Source organism: Ambystoma mexicanum, chromosome 10 (genome assembly GCF_040938575.1).
Source record: "Ambystoma mexicanum isolate Mex_15411 chromosome 10, UKY_AmexF1_1, whole genome shotgun sequence".
Taxonomy (NCBI): Eukaryota; Metazoa; Chordata; class Amphibia; order Caudata; family Ambystomatidae; genus Ambystoma; species Ambystoma mexicanum.
This window is the reverse complement of record NC_090932.1, coordinates 438,880,752-438,897,344: the sequence shown is the minus strand read 5'-3', so window position 1 is coordinate 438,897,344 and position 16,593 is coordinate 438,880,752. Positions and strand designations below refer to the sequence as shown.

The following is a 16,593-nucleotide window of genomic DNA, read 5'->3' as shown; positions in this document are numbered from 1 at the left end:
CTTGCTGAATCGAGCATGTACATTTTTGAGTGCAAATCAGTAGCAGTCTGTTTGGCTATTCTGCCATCAAAAGCGTTTCATTTTCCTACATCGTCCGTCACTTTCTAGTGTGCGGCGCACTTCATTATTGCTAGTTGTGTAGGAAGTGCAAGTGCTGACAGCAACCGGACTATCAGAGTGCCATGTTGAATTTTTGTTCCATGTGAGGTCAAGAATCCTCTCTCAGACCATAGTCGGCCAAAATTATTAACCATCCCAAATGCATATTGGCTATCTGTATATATGTTTACTTTAAGCCCTTCAGAAATTTCACAAGCTCTGGTTAATCCAATAATCTCTGCAGCTTGCGCAGAGTTTTGCGGAATTTGTTTACTCTCCACAACAGTGCTTAATGTGGTGATTGCATAAGCAGCGGTAGATGTACCATCCGGTAGTATAAAACAGGAGCCATCACAGAATAGCTCCCCGTGTGGATTATTTAAAGGTATATCAATTAAGCCCTAATTGATCTTAAGGCACAGACTGACGAGCTTAGGGATCAAGGGAAACCTGTCATACTCCTCCTCCTGGACCTATCAGCTGCATTCAACCTAGATGACCACAAGGTCCTATGCAGCCATCTGGACACGGCTGCACACTTCTCCGAAGAAGCCATAGTTTGGATTCAATCCTTTCTTAATTACAGGACCATCAAAGTCTTTTCCACTATAGCGGCGGCAGACTCCATCCCCATAACATGTGGGGTGCCTCAGGGTTCTTGTGTTTCTCCCACCCTTTACAATCCCTTCACGAAGCCCCTTTTTGATGATCTGGACCTTCTTGTTATCACCTACGCTAATTATGCAGATGATACTCAGATTCTCCTACCACTTTCTGGTGATTATGATAAGGATTTGGCCTTAGTGAACAGGCTGTATCTCATGATCCAGGCATGGATGGCCACTCATGGTCTATGCCTGAATGATGATAAAACTGAAATCATTATCCTGGGCACACCCCCTACCCTCAAAACATTGGGTCCCAACTATTCCTCTTTCAACATCGACAATAATAAAATCTCCACCGCCAATGAGGTAAAAACCCTTGGCTTTTACCAGGACTCCACCCTCTCTTTCAACAAATAGGTAAATGCGATGGCCTCTGCCACGGCATATACCTGCATATTGATAAGAGCAGGCAAACCATTCCTATCCAACAGCAGTTGCATTACACTTGCTAGAGCGCTCGTTCTGCCATAGCTGGACTAGTGTAACTCTCTCTACATAGGGGCCAATAAGGGCACCATCAAAAGAATCCAAATCCTGCAGAATAATGCTCTTAGAGCAGCACTAGGACTACCTAGGAGAGCACACATTACAGAATTCAGAAAAGACATCAACTGGCTGTCGACTCAGGAGAAAATCCAGCTAAAAGTGGCTTAGGTTGTTTATAAATGCCTAAAAAATGCTGCACCGCGATACCTATCCAAAAGAATCACCAGACTAAGTCCAACAAGAATTGCAAGGTCCATCTACTCCAACGGTATTACAACACCGAGATTTAAACTGTCCAGAGTGGGAGGTTGCAGCTTCCAGGTCAAAGCAGCCCAATGATGGAACTCGCTACCATCTACCTTACGGTCTGACCAAACATACCCTACCTTCAGACAAAACCTTATAAATTGGCTTAAAGAGGTGGACAAATAAACTTTTGGCATCTTACCCCTGACTTACCATGCCGACCACCCACCGCCTAACCAACCTGTATTTTTGTAACATACTTGCCTTCAGTATTTATTGTCCTACTGAGCAGATTCGGTAATTTTTGTACATTTTGTGCCTGCTATTTGTATATATTATTAGCTATATGTACCTTGTGTTACTGTAACTAAGCTGTAAGATGTTGTATGCAATGCGCCCTGCTACCCTTGGGTCTGGTGCGCAATACAACTAATAAAACACACAAACAGATCAATTCTGCCATTTGTTTCTTGTTCTGTAATAAAGAGAAAATCATGTGACATCCTTTCACTGCAATATGTCTCTTGTGGAGAAGTTAATAGTTCAGCCGGATTCAATGAACAACATCTCTTGATTTGGATATGTGGTGCAAAAAGAATCAGCTCGTACCTTGTTAATCGGTCTGATGTAAGATGTTGCATCTGCGTTCTGTTTAAAAGAACGTCTACGGGGTGGGGTACTATCACAGTTAAAGAGTGACCTAAAACCATACCCTCACTTTGTTTCACAGATGCAGCAGCAGCTACAGCTCTCAAACACCTTTGCAAAGCGCATGCAATAGGGTCTAACATGGAGAAAAAATAGCCTGCTCAGCCTATTCTTGCCCCATGTTCCTCTGTCAAAACAGCCAATGCACATCCATCACGTTCATTCAAAACAAAACATAGCCTTTTTTCTTAATTTGGTGTGCCCAAAACTGGTGCTGAACACAGCGCAGCCTTAAGCAAATCAAAAAGTGTTCTGGCTTTCCATGTTCCATGGTAAAGGCAAAGAAATGTCCTTCTTTGTCAATGCCAACATAGGTTTTATCAACAAAGAAAAATTCAGGATCCACTGTCTACAGTATGAGGCCATGCCTATTAAAGCTCTGACCTCCTTCCGTGTAATTGGAAAAGTCATATCAGAGATGCTTTGCATCCGTTAAGGTGTCAGTCTTCTTCCCTCCTTTGACAGGAGATAGCCCAAATAGGCGACCTCCTGTCGACAATACTGAAACTTCTTAAATGAAGCCTTATGCCCATGCTCTGCTAAATGAATAAGCAGCAACACAGTGCCTTCTTTGCAAGTATCTTCAGAATCAGCAGCTAGAAGTAGATAATCCACATATTGCAACAATGTGCAAGTGGAAGGTAACTCAAGCATATCAAGCTGTTCCTTCAACACTCTACTATAGATACTTGGACTCTCAGTGTACCCTTGTGGCACATGAGTGAATGTGAACGAGCGTAACCCTAGCGTGAACACAAACAAATATCTGCTTTTAAAATTCAGAGGGATACTAAAGAAAGCGTTTTTCAAATCCACAACACTAAAATGTGTAGCCGTGGCTGGAATCATAGTTAGAATTGTGGTGACATCAGGTACAATCGGAAACTGTGGAGCAACAACCTTATTAATGGCATGAAAATCAATAATAAAACGAAAAGGATTCGCATTATCCCCTTTTTTGTAAACTGGTAAAATCGAACTATCACACATGCTGCCCGCAATTTCCTCAATTACACCTCTGTGTACGAAAACAGAAATAATACTCTTCAAAGCCTGTTCACCTTCAACCAAAATTTTATATTGCAGGATATGCAGCAATTTAACACATGGTTTCAACACAATTTTAACTGGCTCAATTTATAAAATTGCAATGTCGTTCTCATTAACTGCCCATAAACATGTCGTCTGAACCTTATTCAATTCAGTTGGTAAAGGCATAGATAAAAAGTGTGGGATGGAAGTTTGTTGGGGCAAAATTGTTAAGTACACTCCATTTGGAGAACAGTAAACAACAGCATTCAATGACTTTAATAAATTCAATCCCAACAAATGTACTTCACAATTTGTCATCAATAGAAATGGACAATAATCAGTGAATGGTCCCAGTGAAATTGGTACCAGCCGAGAGACCGGACTAACCACTTGCGTACCAGAGAACCCTACAGAAATGTTGCTCTGACCTGACAGTGGAATATCTGGAACCCGTGAATGATCAATAGAACACTTCTTTGCTCCTGAACCTATCAAGAAGAGATGCTCCCTATTCCCCACCTTTATTTCAACGTACTGGCCTTTCTGATCGACGGGAATAGGTACCAGTTCCAGACCCTGCTTCGGGCTGTCCTAACGGAACAGTATATCATTAGATGTGAAATCTTCAGAAAAGTGGACATCCGAAGGATTATCAAAAAATATTTCCACTATTAGCACTCTGTTGCTGACTATTTTGTGATGGTGTCTGTTGGTTCTGTGCGAACTGATTTCTACCAGGACCCCCTGTCCCAGGACGGCCTGTGGATCATCTACTCATGGCGCCACGCATGCTATTTGATCTCTGCTGAAGGATCGGGCATTGTGCTCACCAATGACCCTCCTGCCTACAAAATGCACACTGGTTTATGTGTCCGGGACCCACTTGTGCACCATCCTGTGGTTTAAATTGGTCTCTAAACTGTGTATTCCAAACTCTGGCTCCTCTAGCTATCTGCTGCAATAACACTCTAGTCTTCAGGTCTCCTTTCTTATTTTCCACCTTCTCCTTCTCTGCATTAACCCTATTTTCATAATACTGAGCCATGTGCAACACTTCAGATTGTGATTTTGCTTGCCACACACTCTCAGAAGTCATGATCTGTGATTGGATTTCAGGCAACAATCCACGTACAAACTTATCAACAAATAGCCTCTTTCCTGGCTCTGTACTTAAATCTTGACCACCAAAATCCGAAACTACTTGCTCAAATCTGATAAAAAAACTCTGTTGCACCTTCTGACTTCCCTTGCATGCAAGCCGTAAGCTTATTGCATATAATTCTTTTTTCAGGAACCAGAGTTTTTAATTTAGTCACTATTCTGTCTGGCAACTTCAATTTCACCTGTGGCAGTTTTTCCCTGGCATTCCTTCCCCCATCTACTCGTACTAAGGCATCCCATGTGTCACCCATTCCTGCCTGATCATCTACAGTTCCAATCTGCTTCTACAAATCAGTAGGAAGGATCACGGGAAACAACACATCTGTATCACCCAGCATAAAGACTGACGAAAGCAAGACAGATTCAATTTCTTTATAAAATCCTGTTGGATTCTTCCTAATATCTGGAATTGATTGCCTAATGGTATTAACTTCCTGTCTAGAAAACAGGACATGAACAAACTGTGAGACATAATGTGCTTCAATAGTAGTGACAGGTGTTCCTGCTGCAGCATTAGCTGGAGTCTCTACTTTCGGAAACAAATGTTGGAGGAACCTCCGTCATCAGAAATTGTAAAAAAGGCAATCTGAACATCTATTAAGCAACAAGGCTAAATCAAATGACAAAGAAGTCAATGCAGTATTGGGCGAAAAAATTTTCTTTTATAAATAACCATCAAATCTGTGGGACAACATACCTTTTTTCTCATAAATTAATCTTGTAAATACTCAACCATCACCTGTAACACTTTCCTTTGCATTGCCGGAGCATACTGACTAAACATGTCATGCACTTCAAAGGGAGAAATCTAAACATCCGAAATCCATCTAAGAGCATCTCTTGTGGAAATGGCATTTCTTCACTCATTGGTTTCAATGGAGGAAGAAATTGCTTCTGCACATATGAAGCCTGCCGTCCATTATCATCCATCTCATATTTCTGTAACTGATCTAGCTACCTTTTAAACTCAAATACCTTCTCTACATGCTCATATACGTTTGCCACAGTGTCCCTTGAGCGGGCAAGGACATTCAAATCCCTCAACCCCTGTGGGACACTCATGTCCGTCAAATCACAACATATATCAACTAAATATGTTCCCATCTGTTCTATCACAATATTCTGTTCAGGAATACACCATTGATCAGAAATTGCAACTAAAACAGCCGATTCATCACCCTCTTCTTTGTACTTTTTAGCCCATGTATACAATTCTTTCTTTGTGTCTTTAGATACTATGCGACAAGTCACTATTCTTGGATCAGATCCTGACCCTTCAACCACTACAGGTGGAGCAGAACCACCTGGCAAAGAGAGTTCATACAAATCTTGTACAATAGGTAGTGGAGGCAATACTGCAGGCGGTGCAGACGAAATTATGGAGACAGCAACTGTTGGCATGGGTGGAGGTGCAGGAGGAGAAGAACGGGAAGAAGAGGAACAATGGGAGTAGGAGGAACAACAACAACGGGGGAGGCACATAAGGAGTTGGTGCAGTTGAAACAGTTCTACGTTCATTCAATAATTTATTAATTAACTCGTCTGATGTATGAAAATCCTGAGAGGGATATATCTTTTGCACATCTAGTTGGAAAGCCCTATCCATACCTCTAATGGATTCTGACTATTTCTGCTGATCATGCAATATTGCTTTCTCAGCATTCGTCATGTGTCTACGTGTAGGCTTTTCTCTACTTTTGAGTTGCTGATTAGCTTCCTTTCTCCAATCTTTAACTGCATCAAATGCTGCAAGCCTAGCCTTTTTTCTCAACAATACAGATTCTAAATGCTCTAGGCCGCAATTTCAAAACTACCATAAACTGGCCACTGAAGTTCGGAAACATGTCTGGTCTGTCTGTGCCAAATTTCATTAAATACAATAGCTCCCAGGTGGTTACCAGTCAAATGGTCGAAAACATTTGGTCGACAGACAATTTGGTCGACACCATTTGGTCGAATGCCAAATGGTCGAATTTTTTTTTTTTTTTTTTTTTTACCCATTTTTTGGGTTTTTTTGGGGGGGACCCCCCCCAACCCCCTTTTTTTCTTTTTTATTTTTTTTCCCCACACGAAAACCCACAAAACACATATATATATATAAAAAAAAAAAAAAAATTCGACCATTTGGCATTCGACCAAATGGTGTCGACCAAATTGCAGTCGACCAGTTTGTCGTCGACCAGTTGACTGGACACCCTCCCAGGTCATACTAACAATACGTTAAATAAGTCGGTGTCCCTTCGGGTGGCGCCAGTTGGCCTTGTTTCAAAGATTGTCTTTCCCTGTGGAATAATACCCTGAAACAGGATGACAATTTTCTAGGCATAGTTAAATTGTGATCTTACCTGGCTACGTTTGTTTCTGCATAGACAACACTTGTAACAAATATCCAGATTTTGTAGGAATCGGGGTACGACTCACCTGATTTCAATCAATCAAAGGGTCTGATTGGACATCAAATTGTCGTGGCTGGCGTTTTTTGACAAACAGGCCTCGATACGGGGACCCTCATTGTGATGTCCTACTAAATGCTGCTCACCGTCCAGGAATCGGGTGTGCAGTACTGCAGAGGAATCGTGTTTCACTTTGCAGGGGCCCCCATCACTCTCTGATCCCGGTCCAGTAGCCTCGTCTTTGTCTAGCGATGTGACATCAATCTTGAGGGTCTCTATTCGGGCGCCATCTGAAAGATTAAAGAATATCGAGGCTTAATACCACATAATAGGAATACGCCAGTCACAAGGTCAAAGTATAATGTACATTTATTAAAAGGCAGCTGTCTGGCTCTCAACACCCTGCAATGTGTGCATGCCGCCACCGTGAGATGAGAGAGTGCTGGACATTTCAAAACCACAAGTATTTATACACATTTTCCACAATCCCAGACAAACTGTCCAGCCACTCTTCGTGTAATACATTTACCTAGGGCTCATGGCCTATCCAGACAACTAAGTCATGCTTAAACATCTTTGAATAGTTCATTGTTTTCCTATAAACATTTCACAGGTTTTCCAAACATAAGACACAAAGGTAACATTCCTTATTTTGCTCGCTTATATTTGTTTATCATTTGTTCTTGAGTTTAAAGTCAGCTTAGTTTCAAGGAGCGAAAACAAAGATTTCTGCAAGAAGAACACGTTCAACTATTCATCATTCTACTTTGCTGTTTGAACGGAGATGGCACTATTGGAATAGATGGCATCTACATTACTGATTAGTACGGCTTATGTTTAACTCCAAGGTTTCTCAATGTAGGACAAACAATCCACTTTAGCAGCTTCAACATTCTTATTTACGTTAACCTCATGAAAACAGTACAAAGTTAATTTTGCTCTGCTGGAGTTAAAAACACAATTCTACACATGGGACAGAAAGCAAGACGCGATCAAAATGGTGGATAACTCAAAATGGCTGCATAGTCAGCCTGTTTCAGGTTCATTCAATGCAATATTACAGTGTGATGCAAATGTGCTTAGGCCAATAGTTTGCTATCAGGTGGTATTCATGAAAAATATACTTTTACAGAATCTGGTTATGAAATTATAGCCTTCTGGAGGACCGTCCCTTCCAGGATTTCCTCAGGGATAAAATACATTAATTCTTTATCATGAATGATACCGGTAGTTTTGAATTGAATATGGTCTGGAAAGGGTGATAGACACCATCCGAAGATTGCCTATAGTGGAGGGAGCTAGAATTAAGAGGCTTAGAAAATGGGAAGAGGCCAGGTTGGAGGTATACATTTCTATGCTGTGGGAGACCTTTTCTTAAGAGGGGGAGATCAGGAGGAGATTATTTTGACAGTTCGAGACAAGAGACACAAACTGTGTGTACTGGGTCCATGTAAGGTCAACAAGATGCTGAGGGCAGTGCAGCAGAAATACTATGAGCAGGGAGATAAAGTGGGGCCATGTTGGCATATGGGATTCAGAAACAAGTGGTGGACAGGCAGGTCAAAACGATTAGTGGTGGGGGCTGGCAATTGTGTTATCAGCTGGAAGGAAGTAGCAATGTGTTTTGCCAAATACTACAGAGCTCTGAACTTCCCTGGGATGACTATGCCCTTACACAAAATCTTGCAGCAGTGGCTGCTGAAATAGACTAGCCAATATCCCAAACCGAAGTGGCCCAAACAATTAAGGGTCTGAAGAACGGGAAGGCACCTGGGGAAGCTGGCTTTTGGTCATCCTTCTAGAAAATATTTGTGGGAGTCCTATCTCCCTTCCTTAGAAAGCTTTTTAATTATTTCAGTGTGGCCCATGTGCTCTCACCCTCCTTTCTTGTAGCTACGATAGTGGTTATATATAAGGAGGGCAAGGATCCTTCCCAATGCTCTTCATATAGGCCATTCTCACTACTGAACATGAATGTGAAGATCCTCACTAAGATTCTGGCATCCTTCTTCGAGATCGTACTTCTCACTCTGGTCCACGCAGAACAAGAGGGATTCATAGAAAATAGACAGGGAACAGATAACTTGAGAAAGTCTATCAACTTAATGGCTCTGCGCAGAAATAAATTAAGGGATCCATTCCTGTTAGCGATGGATGTGGAAAAGGCCATCAACAGGGTGGACTTAGCTTTCCTCCAGCAGGTCCTAACAAGTTTGGCTTTTGGCCACAATGGCTCTCATGGTCAGGGACGTTATACTTTGGACCAACAGCAAGGGTCCTGGTGAATGGGGTTTAATCAGAGGCCTTGACAATGGGGAGGGGTAGTATGAGACATGGCTGCCCACTGTCCCACCTTCTCTACGCTTTGGTCATTGATCCCTAGCATTGTGCATACAAGGTAACCCAGAGATAGTGGGTATTCTGGTTGAAAACACCCAATATATAGTGGCTTTGTTCACAGACGACCTGCTCCTGTATGTCAGGGTACATATTAAAATGATGCCTTGGGCAGTCAAGGAGCTCACAAACTATGAGGGACAGTAAGGTATCAAGATCAATTACTCTAAATCAGTTATTTTTCTGGTGGGGTGGTCGTGGGTGGAGTGAAGGACTTCATCTCAAAATCACAGTTTAGCTTTGAAAAGACTTTGATAAGGTATCTGGGCTTAAAAATTACTAATCCACTTGATGACCTACATTGAGCAAACTATATTTTCTGTGTAATCATCTACCAACGCACCACAAAGGAAATGTACTTGACTTGATTTTGTCATCTGAGGCAGATCAGATGGCACTATCTATTCCGTTACTGTTCCTTTGGTCTGATCACTTTGTTCTTCCCTATACTATTTCCTGTGCTACCTCTATTAGCTGCATACCTAACACTCTCTGTCAATGACATCACTGGAGGAAGGTATCCTCCAACGCTGCTGCTAAACATCTTGTAGGAAGCACTCATGATTTCTTTGCCAAAGAGAAGCAGGATCCTTGCACTGCCCTGCTGCATGCAATGACAGAGGTTGCAAACATTCTTGCACCGATTAAAGCTAGTAAAATCTGAGCTAAGCCTTCCGCTCCCTGGTTTAATGCGAGCTGAGAGCTATTAAGCAAGTATGTCGCCAATTGGAACAGAAAAGAAGACTGAAATATGATCCAGCCTCCAAGTTTAATCATAAGCAGTCAGTGTTTCGGTATCAGGAAGCCATTTGGCCACTAAATCTCAACATTTTGCTGAGCGGACTATACCAGCCTCCTGCTCAGCAAGGGAACTCTTTAAAATAGCAAAAGAGCTCTCATCTGTTACTCCTATTGTTGATTCTGTGCGATCACAAGCAGAATGTGACCTTATTAGTTCTTTTTTTGATGAAAAGATCCAGAAAATTCATAAATCTGTTGTTCTCAATGGGACTGATGAGTCTGAAGATAGGCTCTGGAAGAAGCCAGGAAATTAAATAATCACTCCTGGGATGTATCAGAGTGAGCCTGTTATGGAGAAAATGCCAGGGAGGCCTGTCAGAAATTGAAGTCTTCCTCCCCGGCCAATTCGATTCCTCTATGTGTGCTCAAGTCCCTACAGGTGGAGGTTATCCTCCTTTTTACAGCAGCACTGCAGACTTCCTTATTTCTGAGCTTTGTTCCTGAGACTTTGAAACATGCACTTGTTTCATGTTTTACTGAAAAAGCCTCAGCTTAGTACAGCTTTGGCTGATAATTATTGGTCAAATTCACTTTCACCATGTGTCATGAAACTTATGGAGTCCATTGTCACTCCACAACTTTCATGTTTTAGAAACCAGAGACCTGTTACACCCATTTCAATCAGCCTTCCTCCCCATGAGGGGAACAGAGTCAGTGATGATCTCAGTCCTGGATGACTTGGCGTGCCTTCAAAACTGCAAGGAGGTTTCAGTGTTGATTTTGCTTGACCTCTCTGCAGCCATTGAAATTATTGACCATGGTATCCTGCTGAAAGTTCTGGAGAGGACATGAATTTCTGGGGCAACTCTTGCCTGGTTCCAATCTTTTCTGTCAGAGCAAACGCAGAGAGTGTCACTATTTCCTTTTCTATCCTCTTTAAGGGCCTTACTCTGTGGGGTCCCCCAGGGGTCATCTTTGTCCCTGCTGCTGTTTAATATGTATATATGTCCATTGGCAGATTTAGATCGGGATCTCAGGGTACGGTTCTATACCTATGCTGATGACACACAACTACTTCTTTGCCTACACTTTCCAAAAAGTGACCCCCATCACAATTGAGGAACTCTCTTACTGCAGTGGGGGAGTGGATGGCTGAAAACTGGCTGAAATTATATGGTGCAAAAACTGAGATCATGCTGACAGGCGGCGCAGAATTGCAGGCAACCTGGACCACTGACTTTTGCCAGTTTTGTCCAGCCCATGCCTGGTCCCTGCTAATTCAGTGAAATGTCTTGGTATCAGTGTCCTGGCCTTGGGTTGCCAGGAGCTGCAAAATGAATCATTGTGCAATTCTGGATTAATGAAGCTCAGAATTCTGAGGAAGACAATGCCATTTCCTCCTCTGAGTCTCGAGCAAAGGTGGCTGCGGCCTTGATAGTTAGGCCCATTCTTTATTTCTTTCTTGGATCAAACATTACAGCTTCTTCAGATTGCCACAGCTTGGCTTGCTCTTGGAGCTCGTCAAATGCCCCACTCCCTAGATATTCTTTGGCAACTGCAATGGCTTCCTGTGTGTAGCCGTATTGAGTTTGTCCTTTTGTTTTACTCATTCGGCCTTATATCAGCTTTGTGCTCAGTATTTGCTGGTCAAACCTATTCACTACATTTGCTCTAGGTGGCTCCGTTCAGAGTCTCAGAAACATTTGATGGTTCCTCGCTTTTGAAGAACTCGGATGGGAGGCTGAGCTTTTGGAACGCTTGCGCCTGGTATGTGGAATTCGCCACCAAATTATCTGCGAAGCAGTAATGATTATTTAACATTTCAGAGCCCACAAAACACATCTTTTCTAGTTTCTGTCTTCTCTTAAAGGTCTCCAAAGTGGATCTTCCCTGCTAAAAGAGATCCCTTAGGTCCAATAACACTGATCAGCTGGTTTTGTCTAGATGCAACACTATTAAAGCTACAAATAGAGATCTTCAGAATGCGGCCCCAAGAGCCTGGAATGGACTTCCCCCAGACCTCAGGGGTGTAAAATCTACTGAACCTTTCAGGAAGGAATTGAAAACTTTGTTATTGAACTGAATCTGTTCTTTCTGTTGAACCTCGCTGTCTAGCCCACATTTGACTTGCCTTTTTTGATGTTGTCAGTCATCATTGTTGTCCTCGTGCCCTTAAGCCTACAGGTCCATGGTTTGCACAATATAAATTATTATAGTAAATTTGTTTCTTAGTGCCCAGATGTCATATATTTGTGCTTTATAAATATTATTACATTACATTACATATCTACCACATTGGGCTGATATCAGGGATGACCGGTAGTGATGGGGTAAGATGGTCTTGTCATGAATGGTGTGCCTCAACGTCAGTAAAATAATTATCCTCCAAAACTATCTGTACTTGCTTCAGATGCTCCCCATATCATTTCCTATTTCCTTTCATGATATCTTAAAGAAACTGCTACTGAAATTTCTATGGGCAGGTTCCAAACCAAACCAATCAAACATTGGACAGGCCCAGAGACCAAGCGGGCGTGGGTTTCTCAGACTTTGTTTCATATTATCGCCTACACAACTCAGGGTGTTGGTGGATCATCTGGACCCGTTCACTGCCAAACAATTGGTAGCCTTAAAAAGCAAAATATTATTTCTTGTGTCTCCTCAAAGAATGACTATGGTACCTCAGGGAAGCATATCACACAGAATTCAGACAAACCCAATACTGAGGGTCCAATTGTAACAGAAGTAGCTAGGGGTCGTGATGGGACCATGCGCTATATGTAATCACTCAAATGCAAGCTGGATCTGCAGCGTCCACACACTTCCTCTGGGCCCAAGACTACCTCATGGCTTAATCAACCGAAGGGTTTTTTCAAATGCTCAAATTGTAATCAATGTCAATTTGCTTATCACAACACTTCTGAATTTGTTGATAATTCTGGGATCAAGTACAAAATTAACAATTTCATTAACTGCAAAACTAAGTTTGTAGTATATGCTATAATTTGTGTGTGTAGTAAGCTTTATATCAGCAGTACTATTAGACAGCTCAGAGTTCACATTAGAGAGCATCTCTCAAGTCTCAGTAAAAATGATAAGAACTTACCTTTGGCATTACACTGGCAACTATGCCATCAATTGGACAACAAATCTGATATTCGTTTTATAGGCCTTGCACGAGTGGAAAGAGAGAAACGAGGAGGCGATCTTTGTTTGAAGCTCAGGCAATTAGAATCTAGATTGATTTGTCAATTCCGCTGCACTACTTTTGGTTTAAATTCAGATCACGAAATGCATGTATTTTTATGAGCCAATCGTACCTATTTATCAATAACTCATGTTAACATTTCTATCTTGCAATTTTGGGATCTGATATACATTTTTACATTTATTGCATCAGCATATTTCAAGACTTCAATTCAAAGATTTTGTTGTCCGATGCGTGGTTACGCGTAAGCATATTCTTTCTGCTTTTTGATATGTTCAAGTGAATATGGTATGTCCGTTTTTGATGCATTTTATTATGTATACTTTGAATGCGCGGCGCCGTACCTGTGGCGCCGTGCGCATTTGCGTGCGGGTGACATCATGCGCAATTGCGTGCGCGTGACGCCGTTCGCGGCTGCGTGCGTGTGGCGTCGTGGACGCAGCGGCCGCGCAGTAGTGAAACAGCATCACATCAATTATGTTATTTAGTATTGTTAGGCAGACGCTCCCTTTCACGGCGTCCGACTAAATAAGGGATTTGACCCTTTATATATTGCTACACAGGTAACTTTCTTACTCATTTTTATTCCAAAAAAATACGCACGTGATTTCTTGCTCCCTTGGATAACGCAACTGATTTAATCTAGTGCTCAGTATATTTTTAGTACAGTATAATATGTAATATCAGTATACTTAGATACTATTTACTACAATACCCAACAGAGGACAGCTAGTTATTGACAAAATGTACGTTGAAGATTAGTTTACACAACGCATTTACCACCTTTTCTTTGCATTAGGATCACATCTTGAATATGCTTTAGCGGCTGTTCTACATAAACTTCTAATTGAGTTTATGACATATTCTTACCACACTATATTACAGAGCCATAATCTATTTTGACATATTATGTTTGTATTCAATCTTCCCTTGAGCCTATTATGCATTCAATAGAGTTACTTTTTTTGGCTATTACAGTTATTTTGGACATATTAGGCGAATAGCTATTCAGCTACACCAATATTTCTTTGAATAAACGTACATGGTAAGTTTGTTTTTTACTTACCAATACCCTAGTTATGTTTATTGAATCTTATATATCCGAAAGCATTCGTGTTTATTTCCTTAGGTGACGCCCCTAGATATTTTCTTCATCACTACATTCTCTTGCTGAACCTGCAATTGCAAGATATAACCGTATGGTACGTCAACTGTTTAAATTATTGAACACCCGGTCTAGCTCTCTCTTTTTTCTTTTTTTTTTCTTTTACGCCACTATATTCTCATGGGTGATTGGATTAAGTTTCAAACATGCATAACTTGGTAATCTGTGATCTTGGCTCAATTAAAACATTCACCTTGGAATAAGTTTGTTATATGCATTCTGCAGAATGACATTGTAAAATAGTACTGTGTGCTTATTTAATCATTTATATTTTTTTGATCTTTTACAATTGTATTTGAATTCCTGTGTATCATCTACACTACTGAACCATGGTATGACTTCATTTCATAATATTGATTTTTGTTTATTTTTCTTTTATAACATCTATGTTTTATGTCATACTGTATTAACACTTTGTTTTCGTGTTATGTTGTAATGTATATATTTTAATTTATGTATGTACATTTTTGCATTGCTATCTATTCAGCCTTGATGACGACCGTTGAGGGTCGAAACACGTGTCGGCTGATTTTCAAGACTCTTTTTACTTTTGCAACAATGATAAATATCTTGTTCAAACACCACGATTCAACTACTTTGAATTTATTATCAAGACTTTGAATTAACTCGAATGATAAGATGTTTCAGTAGCTTTCCTAAATGTACATAGCTTCATCAATTTTTTCAGGATCAGCGCGTCAGATGCACCTTTAATATTGATGCTTCAATACTGAGGGTCTTTTGGGATCTATGGAAGGAAGTTGGCGGACACAAGATGGTTGTCCTCGGGGCCCTAGTCCCTGAGTGCCAGCTGCACATCCCCCATCAGGGATGCATACCGAAGCTAAGCAAGTTCCGATATTGGTACAAGGCTGGATTAAGCAGGGCAGATCAGATGCGGAATAATGGAAAATAAAGACGTTTCCTGCAGCTGGAAGACCTCCTCCAGATGGGAAGTGATTCGACCTTCGTGTTCCTTAGGCTGAAGGGAGCAATAAAGGATAAAAAGTGAGGGCATAACCTGTTAACAATCCTTACTGATTGTGAAACCATTCTGGTTACAGGAGGAATGTAGAGAGGCTGGATCTCAAAAATGTACAATGCTCTACAACAGGTGCAACCCCTAGATGATCGCAGGATCAAGACTCAATGGGAGCAGGACCTGCATATGCAGTTGGATGAGGGGACTTGGCTGCTCATGTGCAAACCATCTAAAATGATCTCAATCTCCTCACAACACAGGCTTAATAGCATTAAATAGCTCCAGCTATGTCAACTGCCCTCAGCATGCTTAGCAAAGATGCACCCTAGTGTAGATCCACACTGTTGGATAGTGTGTGGCCTGTTTCATACTTATTGGCATATATGGTCTTCCTGCCCATACATGCAACTTTATTGGAGCGAGGCCCTGTCTTTGATGGGCTAGATAGACCTCTACATCCTCTTTGGTGCCTTTTGGTCTAAAATGGGAGGAGGAACATTACATCCTGGTGGGTCACATGGTGTACAACTTGCTCCTGGCTGCCAGGATCACAGTAGGATCACAGTAGGTATAGTATGGAAGTGAAAGGGAGTGGGTTGTCATTGCTAGAAACATCTTCACGATGGAATTACTAACAGAATTGGCAAGTGAGAGAAGTTGCATGCTGCAGCAGGAATGGCTGCCATTTATATGGGAATACATGCCTGGCATGGTAAAGAGGGCATTGGGGGGGGGGTGCTGAGCTAGTTGGGGATACAGCAGGGATGACACCAAGGTGGGTCTGGATTCAGAGGAACGTTCTAAAGGAATATACTTGGAAAACATTTTCCAGAGTGTCAGGATTGTGATGGGAGATGGTAGGTTGCTATGGGAAGTCAGACATATGGCTACATTGTATGTCCTTACTGAAATATCAATGTTTATTCATGCTGTTATTGATTAATGTATGGACTGGGGATATGCTTGTCTTATACAAGTAAAACATAATGCAATTCTCTTTTGGGGAAACACGAATTCTCTGGGGTGTTATGACATTAACAAAAACCTCAAATGAATATGTTAAGCGTGGTGCCTTGCATGCTACAATGTTCTAGTCAATGGAATTGTGGAAATACCACCAAACTCAGATACCATTGCTACCACTCTGTCTGACGGATTAAGAGTGGGGTAATGGTGGTGTTAGTCCCCTTTCATCTAGTAAGTAAAACTCTACCAGAAAAGCCGCTGGAGAAATTAACACAGACAGAATCTGCAGGACTCCTTGGGAGATTTGGAGGAATCATGACAGATCGTAAATACACCTGCTG

The 16,593-nt window shown here is 41.5% G+C and overlaps 1 long non-coding RNA gene across 1 annotated transcript in view; it reads left to right on the top strand.

Moving 5' to 3' along the window:
- LOC138491478 (uncharacterized) overlaps positions 1-14,888 on the top strand; it is a 117,130-nt gene extending 102,242 nt beyond the window's left edge. The window contains exon 4 of the long non-coding RNA XR_011276019.1: positions 14,792-14,888. This is a non-coding gene — a long non-coding RNA (uncharacterized lncRNA). The remainder of the gene's footprint in view (positions 1-14,791) is intronic.
- Positions 14,889-16,593: the final 1,705 nt, after the last annotated feature.